General features: G+C 44.3%; 1 pseudogene; it reads right to left on the bottom strand.

The window, feature by feature from the left end:
• Positions 1-3,851: 3,851 nt before the first annotated feature.
• Positions 3,852-4,924, bottom strand: LOC103602175 (annotated as a pseudogene).
• Between the last annotated feature and the right edge of the window lie 6,136 nt (positions 4,925-11,060).

Here is an 11,060-nt window from a genome sequence, read left to right as displayed (position 1 = left end):
CACCCCCAACCGTGAATCTGGGTAGGCTTGTGACTGCTTTGACCAGTAGAGTATTACAGAAGTGACGTTTCCAAGGTTAGGTCATAAATGGGAAGCAGGTTTTGCTTTCTTCTTTCTTTCTCTCTCTTTTTTTCCCTCTGGAACATTCATGTTTGGAGCCCTGAGCTACCATAAAAAGTTTGACTGCCCTGAGGCCACCCTGCTATGAGGAAGCCAAACCACATGGAGAGGCCACTTGCGAGTGTTCCAGTAGACAGTCCTAGTTTTCGAGTTAATCCAGATGTGTAAATGAAAGAGCCTTCAGATCCCAGACATTGATTACCCCCCGGTCTTTGAGTTTTCCCAGCTGAGACCCAGGCACTGTGGAGCAGAGACAAGACATCCCCACTGTGTACTGCCCAAAGTTCCGACCCCATGAGCTTAGTAAAATGGTTGTTTTAAAATCAGTAGGTTTCTTTTTTATCTTTCCATTTTTTTATTATGGTAAAATATATAGGACATAAAATTTACCATTTTACCATAAATTTTGAGGTCATTTTTTAATGCAGCAATACTAATAAGCAGGGGAGAACTTGTGTCATGTTTAGAATAGAGCACATGAACTGATTTATTATTAGACACTCATTTATTAACATCTGGCTAGGCTTGGTCAGGTGGGCTCACCTGTTATACAGTAGTGGGCTTGTGTTTGAGTATTTGACTCTGGGTCTGTTTCCTCTGGGGTTGTCCTCTTATGAGCCAGCTACTGCTCCCTTATGGCCCAGTTCCTGTCTGATTTGCTGCTGCACCCAACACAGTGCCTGGTACAGAGTGGGAGTTTGATAAATATGAGAGTACTTTAAGAAGTTCGTGGAAAAATAGAATTAAAAGACAATACAAATCTTTCCCTGAACTTTTTGAAGTACCTTTGTATTTGTTAAATGAATGAATAAATTAAAGAATAGAAGGTGGGCTAGGACTCTGGTTATTTGGGGCCTGCTAAACTTACCTTCTTTTGCTGAAATTATTTCTGACATTCTGCCATTTCAGCCCAAGCTGTGAATTGACTTTAAAAATGAAAACCCAACTGCAGCTGGCATTATTAGTTCCTTATAACAAGAACTGAAAGAGATAGAGCTTAAGTAGTTCTGTTTCTAAGCTCGATTCTTAGGAACTGATGAGCATTTTAATTCAGAAAAGTCTCTTTGCTAGAGGCCAGAAAAAAATGTACTTGGTGGCATGTTGGCTATTCTTAGAGTTAAAGGTCCCAGAGGATTGAACCCAGGCCTGTGCCAGGCTCTTGTTACACCCTCTAGCTCAGTGCCGTATGTATTTAGGCTCATAGACATTATTTCTAATTGGCCTTGAGTGCTGGGAAGGAAGTGAAGTCTGTTGTATCCTCCTCCCCTGTAATACTAGGTTGTTTCTTGCCCCTCCTCTAACTAACTCTACAATATTAGCCAATAAGGAGGTGAAGGAATAATAATAGCTACTAGTTACTAAGTGCTTATACCAGGAACAGATTTTCCAGTTACAAAATTAGGTGAACAAAAACGAAACTTTATTTTTCACTTCAGTGTTTATCTTAAAGTGAAGTTTCAATCTCATACTTTCCAACTCAACTTCTACATTGGTTTTCTGCTCCAGTCTTTCTCCAGATGACCAGGTGTGTGGTACCAGGGTTACAATCCCATATGCAGGGCTGTAGCAATGTGAACAAGAAGGAAGGAGGGCAGAGGGGTGACTGGGAACCAGATAGGTGCAGTCTTGCTGTTGGTGGTAAGGAAGGCATGGGGCTGTGAGCAGGAGCACAGGATGATCAATGACATGATCTGACTTACGTTTCAGGACATTCGAGTACCTGTGTGTAGAATGTATGGCTGCCAGGAGGGGAATGAATGTGGGGAGAACTATGAGGAGGCCACTGCAGTAATCTAGGGAGAGATGATGTTGACTTGGACTAACATGTTGGCTGGCTGTGGGATCGAGGAAAGTGGGGAAAGATGCCATCCCCTGATGGGAAGGTCTGTAACAAATTTGTGGCTATATTTAATCTACCATAGATGAGAAGTCTGAGGCCCAGAAAAAGGAAGTGACTGATCTAAGACCACTCATAAATACCAAGATGGGGGATGGAGCCTGGGTTTTCCAACTTCAGTCCTGCATGGTTCCTTCCCCACCCATGCAGCCTCTTTTGGAAGGAAGATAGGAATGCATGCCCAGGGAAGGGTGAAGGTTTTCACCAAAGCCCCAGATACAATGACATCCTTGCCTTCCCAAACCCCACCTTGACGGCGTTAACAGAGCTTTCTGAAAGGACAGGGAAATGAACCAAGTTGTTCACAAGAAGCAGAGGAAGGATGGGTTGGGCAAGGTTTTTAATCCCCACCCCCCCTTCATGATGCCAGAGGAGAAAGGACTGGAATTTAATTCAAAGGATCCTGAGCATGGTTTCTGGGCTCCTCCAGCCATGCATTGGCAAATGTCAATCACCACACAGGTCAGGCTGAGTGGACACCGGCCACATGTTTGTCTTCTCCACTACATAGACTGTGTCTTATCCATCTTAGCATTCCCAGGGTCTAGCAGAGAGTTCATGCCACATAAACATTTGCAGAAGGAATGGAGGAATGACGACATCTCTGGACTCCTCTTAAGGATAGAACCAGGTAGCTGTTGCATGGCTATGAGATTCATTACAGAAGCAGATAATAATTACTGTATTCATAAGTACAGGGTATGTTGTCGTATCTCCATGCCTGGCACAAAGTAGGTTCTCAGTAAATACTTACTGAATGAATGGATGGGTGAGTGAATGAGTGAAACTTCTCAATCCATCACTTATGAGCCAGACTCATGCTCTTCACTAGGAAAAACTTGGGAACCTCTGAATGCAGAAATGTCGCTCCACCTAGTGGACAATCCAGTATTATGCCTGAATCTTGAACATTTTCCCCAACTTCTTTTGTTCTGTGACTTCTCCAATTGCTATTCCTCCTGTTACCCACTTTGACACAGACCACCGAGGATGGCAGCATGGTCTTGCAGGTGAGCAGAAGCCTACCTGGATCCCTGAAATGGGCAATTTGAGAAAGATGTTAGGGGACAAAGAAGACTACATAAGATGAATTGGCTTTGAGCTGCTGCTGTTGTGCCTGTGTTTCCCTGGGCTGGTTCTCAGATCCAAACATAGCCTCTCTTAAAGAGGACCAGTAAGGGGATCTTAACTCTTGGCTTGGTGTTGTCAGCACCACGCTCAGCCAGTGAGCCAACTGCCAACATAGCCTCTCTTGACATGTGGGGACCACCATGGCCATGTTACAGCCGAGAAAACTAGCTTTAGATTGAATAAGGAGCCCAAGGCCTCCCAGCTAATAAGGGTCAAGACCAGGATTTGAACTCACATCCGTCTGATACTCCAGATCCTGTACTGTCGGCATTGCTCTGTACCACTCTTCAGATGCTTCTCTTCTCGAGCCTGGCGCTCTCCTTTTGAGAGACTGTATATCAAAATGGTAAAGGCTGTGGCTCTGGAGCCAAACTCCCTCAGTTTGAATCCTGATTTTACTTACATACCTACTTGTGAGATGTGTGACCTTGGGCAAGTCCCTTAATCTCTCTCCATTTCAGTTTCCCCCATCTGTAAAATGGGACGGCAACAACAAAGCATTGCTATAAAATTTTGCACATGCGCGTGCACACGTACACACACACAGTCTTTATGTTTTAACTATAAATACATAGTTATATACATATATATTTACATGTTTATGTGTTTTAACTATTATTTTCTTTTTTATAGGTTTTATAGTTTATTAATCCTCTTGTGAGAAATCTGCCTAGTCACCAAAGATAAAGTCACTGCAAAATCTTTACTCCTGCTTTTTACCAGCACTGACATTGGCCTTCGCAGTCACCTGCCTTTCTTCATTCTCTTCTTGCGTCCCTTTCTCTGCTCTCTCTTTTTTAAAAAAAATTTTTATTGAATCATAATTGGTTATACAAATTTTTGGAGTTTAACGTTGACATGTTGATCAAATCATATTGAATCATAATTGATTATACATATTTTGGGGGTTTAATGTTGACATATGTTGATCAATAATTCTAGGATATATATTGTTACAAATTATACTTATTCTTTATCCTCCTTGTCCAATCTCTCCCCATCCCCCTCTCCCTCCCCCCCTCTAATTACCCTAGATTTCTTCTCTCCTTCTGAAAGAGTAATGGTTACTCTGTTGATTTGTTGCCTAGATGATCTGTCCAATGCTGAGAGGTGTGTTCAGTTCCCCCAATATAATTGTAGAGCAGATGCTTCTTCTATCACTCTGGAGTGAGCTTTGTGGAGAGAGACATCCTTTTCTTTGGTCTCTGCTGGTGACTCTCCTTGTGTCAATGCACTCCAGAGGCTGGCAGACCATCTGCCCAGTGGTTGTGGCGTCTAGCTGCTTTCATGGCAGCCATGGTTCTTGTGGTGGCTGTGGCGGGCCACCCACATGGAGGTGATGTTTTTGGCATGCTCCTTACCTAGTTGATGTTGGCGATGGTGGTGTGCCTGGTTGTGGGAGGAGGTCTGCTCCCTGGCTCCATGCCTTAGGTCCCCAGGCAGGCCCTGTGGCACCTTTCGCTGCTTTCTTGAGGTCTTTTTCTCATTCAGGCCATGTCTTGCACATCTGTGTGTGGGTTCATTTTTCTTTGCATAATGCAGTGAATTGTAAATCATGCCAAAGCCAGTTGCCTTGCCACCACCAAAATGGGTTCTGAATTCAAATACAAAGATGACATCTGGTGTGGGCTTGTACATTTTGGCTAGTTTTTCCTGAATTTCTGTCTTAGGTACTATTGCCTTCCCAGAGTGAAGGACATTAATGACCATTTGTTTCCTCTGAATTAGCCAATTGGTCATGAACTTCCTGGTCCGGATAGTTACTGTGTCACTCATGATGATGGATGATCCTCAGACAGCCAGGAAGGAAAAAGCTTAACTCATATTTTCTGCCTCTGAACTTTTGCTGTTCCTTGTAACAGCCTCAAAAAGCTGTAAATTTAAACCTTTAATAATTATTTATAGTTACAGACACACATTGATAAGATTAAAGAGAAGAAAACTTTCTCCACTCATCTTTAAGGTTGTATCCCATTACGGGGCAACCCTGCCTGTAGGGCACTATGAATTAATATACAAATTTTATAAATATTGCAATTATATTGTGAATGGTACAAGTATATTGCATTCCATTAGGGGGAGGAGAAATATTATTTCTTATATGCAAATATTTAAAATAAATTGAAATTTTTATAATCTTGGTTTGGCTTTTCTTCATTTTTATAGCTGGAGTCTCCAAAGTGGAGTGACCTGGGTTTCTCTCGACCTTCCAGAAGCCCCAGTCTTTGCCAAGGTACCAGGATTGGAAGAAACTAAGTGCCAGAACTCCCTTTGGAGGACTAAAATGTAACTAGGCCTTGCTCTTGTGGGATGCCCCATGATGACACAGCTGACTTAAACAACAAACATTTATTCCTCAATATTCTGGAGGCTGGGAAATCCAAGATCAGGGTGCCAGCAGATTGTGCCTGGTGACAGCCCACTTCCTGGTTCATAGCGGGCGGTCTTCTTACTGTATCCTCACATGGCCGAAGGGGCAAAGGAGCTCTCTGGGGCCTCCTTATCAGGGCACTAATCCTGTTCATGAGGGCTCTGCCCTTATGACCTAGCCACCTCTCCAATGTCCTACCTTCTAATGCCATCACATTGGGGGTTAGGATTTCAACAAATGAATTTTTGAGGGATATAGACTTTCAGTCTATACACAAACCTTTCAAAACTTCCTTCTCTTAAATCTCCTTCTCTCCCTTTTCCCCTTTGTTGTCCTCTTTGTCCCACTGTAGACACAAGCTGGTTTTGGCAAACCTCCTGCATGTGTACGTGGTTTTATAAAAAGCCCTTAACTTTCTGTGTCATCTTTCCCCAGAATGGAATGATTTTTATGTAATGCTTGGCAAGGAAGCTAATTCATAAAGTTGTCAGCAGAAACAGGTGGCTGGAAAGGATGATTGCATATACAGTGTTCCACAGCTTTTCACAACGTCCCCCTGGTGAGCGGCAGCAGGAGAAAAGCCAGCTAGCGGGTGAGGTAATTTAACAGACATTCACAGCGGGCTTGAAAAACATCTCACACCTCTAGTCGGGGGGGAAATCACTGCAATAGAGGGAAGAACAAATGACTATCAGAAAACACCTCAGAGGGCAGGTGGTTAGCTCACTTGGGAGAGCTCCGTGTTGATAACACAAGGTCAAGTGTTCGGGTCCCTGTACTGGCCAGTCATCCCTCCCCGCTCCCCCACACCCCAAAAGTCTCAGAGAACATGGAATTCTTCAAATGACTTATTGCAGATGAATAAAACATCTTAAGGATCTTCTCCCACATCTCACTCCTGCCCTTTCCCCAAGTGCTGACCATGTATAAATGGTCTCTTCAGACACGCTTTGAAGTATACTCCAACAGAGAGGCTCAGAAGAGCCTGATATAGTCACTGCGACCAGGCAGAACAGAGCAGCACCTCTCCCACCTCAATGCGCTCAGCTAGCACCTGGGCCGCTGGATGAAATGCAGATTCCACGGTAGTATGTCCCAGGTCAGGACTGAGATTCTGCATCCCCAACAAACTCCCAATGATGCTGATGCTACTGTCTGTGGACCCCACTTTGAGAAGGAAGAGAGTAGAGCACTTATTTTGGAAAAAGGTACAAATGCTTACACAGATGGGAAAACAGTGGTAGAGCAGAGAAGTGCTCTGACTTGCCCAAGTTGCAAACAATAATAATGGTTGTTTAACAGCGAGGCGGGGGGCTGGCACTCCTGGTTCCTGCGCCAGTGTTCAGGATCCCCTTATGCTGCTTCCCTCATTCCAAGTAGAAAGAGCAGAAACTGGACTGTAACTTCCCCATCGGATGATTAAAGGATTTGACCCAATGGGAAAGATCCTCACTTCTTGCTGCATCCTACCTAAATCTACCTAATGAGCCATTACACTCCTTTAAAACAACCATGCGACACTGAGTAGAGACAACCCCCATGCAATAAGCCAGAAACAAAGGCCAGCACCCTCTAACTCAAGGCTGGCATCTCTGAAAGCTTGCACTTTGAGGACTTCTTGCAGCTCAGGCTGGTTGTTCAATGTCCTGACCGCCTCTGCCTCAACATCACAGCTATTTACCTGTTTCCTGGTTTTGCTGGAAAAAAAAAAAAAAGAACCCTCATGTACTACACTTTCTCAATCTGCCTTTGAACTCTTGTTCCCCAAGAATAAGGCATCTTGAACATGAAAATGCTGTATATGCAGTAGAAAATGGGAGAAAACTGAACCATGTTTCAGCTCCAACAGCCCCATTAAAAAAAAACCCCAAACACAATAAACCAAAAAACCAGCAACTGTGAAAAAACTAGAATGCCTAGATAAGCTTGAGGATTTGGGGGCAGTTTATTTTCAGGAGGCTTTTGAAAGGTTGCAGCTAAAAGCAAACTCTGTTTTTACAGCAGTTTCAGCAACAGAAAGCAAATGCATCTCTCATCTTCCCCATGGAAATAAAAATAAGAAGCCGGTGCTGTTCTGCAGGGACTGGCCACCGAATGTGCTTTCGTCATCTTTAGGGAATAAAGGCAGGCTTTTGCAGGCTTTGGGGGACTTCTCTTATTTAAAAAGCTTTAGAAGCAGTTGAGTCTTTGAAGTCTTTCTCAGCTCTGACAGGACACTAAAAGCCAAACTTCCCAAACTCAGATTGCTCCCTGTGCCTGGAAAGAGGAGTAAAATCCAGCTTTGTGGTAACGGAGTGAGACCAGGACGCACATCACTGAGTCGCTGTTTGGGGTGAAATCAGCCTTTAGGTTACTTTCCCCAGACACTTTATTTACCAACAAGGCTGAGCATCCACATTGGTAAGACCTTGGCACCCACATTGGTGGGAACTTGACCCAATAAAAGCCAAAAATCTGAGCTGGGAAAGGCGTGGGCTCTGATGAGAGAAGCTAATGGGCCAGCCACATCTCCTGTTTGACCCAGTGCCGCACTGAGCATGACCATGACAATCAGTAATGTTGGGCCCATCTGCCAGAGGTGGCTCTAGGGGCAGTGGGCCCTCAGTGGCTGTCTGCCCACCTCCTGCTACCTCACTTTATACCAAGAGTTGGCTTGGCAGCAGCTCAGTACTCCAGGCCATGTCCGTGTGTCAGGGGCATCTTAAGGGACCCCATCTTCTGCTTTGTGGCTCACCTGTAATAATCAATACCTATTAAATATTTGGCATCTGAACTGAATCCTTATACCACTCAAGACCTCTTTCTCCCTCAAACAACACAACAAAAAAACCACATCCAGAGGAAGCAGACCTCGTCATAATAGCTCATCACAGATATATATGTCTAACGTTTGTCTTAGCCCATTAGGCTTTTTGTCCCTCCTCCAAATAGCTGTCTGAATGGTCATATTTTTGAAAGCAGTGGAGAGGAGGGAAGTATCTTATTCTCTCCCATCGCCCTCTAAGAGAGACATTATAAATGAAGAGGCATGGTAAAGAGGAAGGGCTTAGAAGTCAGATCGACGTGGGTCCACATTCCAGTCCTGCCACTTACTTCCTAACCTTGCTGTCTGCACTTTGGTTTCCCTAACTGTAAAATGGGAATAAAAATTCAAACCACATAGGATTTATTGTGAGGATGGAGATAAATGCATATAATGGGGAACACAAAATATAAAGGAACAGAAAACACTCAAGCCTCCTGTGCACTGAAAATAGACCATGTTATTTCAGTCACATAGAAGTGTCTTGGATGCAGCGCGTAGAGGCATGGGTACTCAGGCATTGTTTCTGTCGCCTCTGGGATGAAATGTGACAATGAGATGACAGTTTCATAGTCAAATTCCCTACCTAAGAGCTCAGAGCAGGAGATGAACAGTACGCTGGGGTCCCCGGGGCCTCCAGGGAATGAGGCTGTCAAGAGTGTCATGAATCAATCTGGAACCTAGACAATGACACCTTCTACTCCACAGTGTAGGAAGAGTGGAGCAGTTAGGCTGCCCCAGCCCGGGTGGCTTACAGAGCCACTGCTGGCCTTTGGGGACCTGAGGCTGCCGGGAAGGTAAATTTAACCATCCGTGATAAGACTGGAGTAGCCAGCTCCGGGGCATAAACAGTCCCTAGCTTCCGTCTTGCTTTGCTTCCCCCTGCTTGCATGGCCCTTGGTGAATACCACTGGATGCAATGCTTTCTGCATCTTGACAGAGCTCCGCCTCCCACCATTGCTGCAAGAGTGCTTCTCCGTCACCTATTGTGTCGACACAGTGACATTCCCATTCTGTGGGTGGGAAGACTGAGGCTGGCAGGGGAATTCGCTCACCAGGCACTGTGCCAAACTAATGTATGACTCAGTTTTTCTCTGTTAAGTCCAGTTTTAAAAAATGCCTAACAGATGTGGTTGACATCTGTACAAGTTTACACACCTGGATTTCACTCTACTCTCGAAAATGGCCCTTCCTGAACTTGGTTGCTTTAGCTGAAATTCTTCTTTCTTTTACGAAAAGAAGTCCCATTTTTCAGTGACAAAATTGCTTCTAGCTACTTTTCCTCTTCCCAGGTGGTGAGGTTTTGTGGATCATTTCTTTTCCTTCTGTATTAGATAAGTAAGAATAATGAATTGATCTGCTGCCTCACTAAGTTGATGAGGATAAATGGAACAGCAGGCTTTAATCAAATGTAGCACTGGCAAAAAAAAAAAAAAGAGAAAGAAAGGCTGGGAGGTCATTACAAATTCCACATAAGATACATCAAGATTGATACCGTTTTGTAAGGCCACACAGATGATTCCTATAAGAAGGACAGAACTAATAACGACAACATCACTGAATTGTAAGGGACCTTTAAATTCTAGGCCCCTTCATTGTGTGAATCTCTGTCAAGGGGCTGCCCAGCATTTTCTTGAATGCTTCCTGTCATGGGGAACTCACTACCCATTCATTTTGTCTTTGGAAAGCTTTGCTCTGACTGTTAAAAATTCTTATTTATACTTAGGTGAAATCTGAATCCTTGAAGAGTCTGCCATTGGGACAGTTCTAATCTCTGTGGCCATGCTGAATGGAGGTAATTCCTCTTATCTGTGAAAACTCTTCTGCTATTAGAAGACAACCATGATGATCACCGAGTCTCCTACAGGCCAAACATCCCAGTTCCCTTAGCTGATCTTTCACCTTCTGGTTACTTCCCTCTGATGAGGCTGCAGTTTTCCTGTGATCTTCATCTTCGTCATGTTCGTGGCTACACATCACTTTTCTGTGTTTGTACAAATCCCACAGTCCATGGCCTGTCTCCCTAACGTGGCAGTGGGAACTGAAACTGCCAGCCTCCCCTGTCAGTGACCTGGGTTCCGCCAGTCAGATGCACCCAGTCAAACTTTGATTCTGAAGGAAACAATGGGTGCAAGTGAGAGCTTCTGTTAGAGAGCGCAAGTGGAGGCAGAAGCATTGGTCTGTCCTTCCGGGGTGGCTCGAGTTTCTGATGCAGGCACAGCATTGGTGCTTGCAGCGGCAGCACTCACTGAAGTCAGGTTCCTGGTAACTGCAGAACTGCCACTATTAATTCCGTACTATTTGATGGCAGCAGTGGCAGCAATGACTTTTATCAGGCAAGTTCTGTGTCATGGTTTGTAAGTTATTCATAAAGGCTGTGCCTTTAATGGTTTCCCTAGCCCTCTAAACAATTGTACAAATCCTCTAATATCTTTGAGTAAGTCTCCTTTATTCTTAAAGTAGCCAGCGTTGCTTGCTGCCAGGAACTTTGACTCACACAGGCCCTAAACTGAGTGTCGAACTCCAGCAGAGAGCACTTCAGGACACAGAGGAGAACCATGACCTCCCTCGTTCTAGCTGTCATCCTTCTTTTAATCTAGCCCATGGCTAAATTAATTCTTCTAAGCCACCACATCGCACAGCTGACTTACATTAAACTCACTGGTTAAGTGAAACCCTTTAGGAATTTTAGGAATAGGGAATCACCCCCTGGCCCAAGGAATGTCTAGAAAAACAGA

Source organism: Galeopterus variegatus, unplaced genomic scaffold (assembly GCF_000696425.1).
Source record: "Galeopterus variegatus unplaced genomic scaffold, G_variegatus-3.0.2 Scaffold4039, whole genome shotgun sequence".
In the NCBI taxonomy this organism is placed as follows: Eukaryota; Metazoa; Chordata; class Mammalia; order Dermoptera; family Cynocephalidae; genus Galeopterus; species Galeopterus variegatus.
This window is presented reverse-complemented; position numbering and strand designations above follow the sequence as displayed.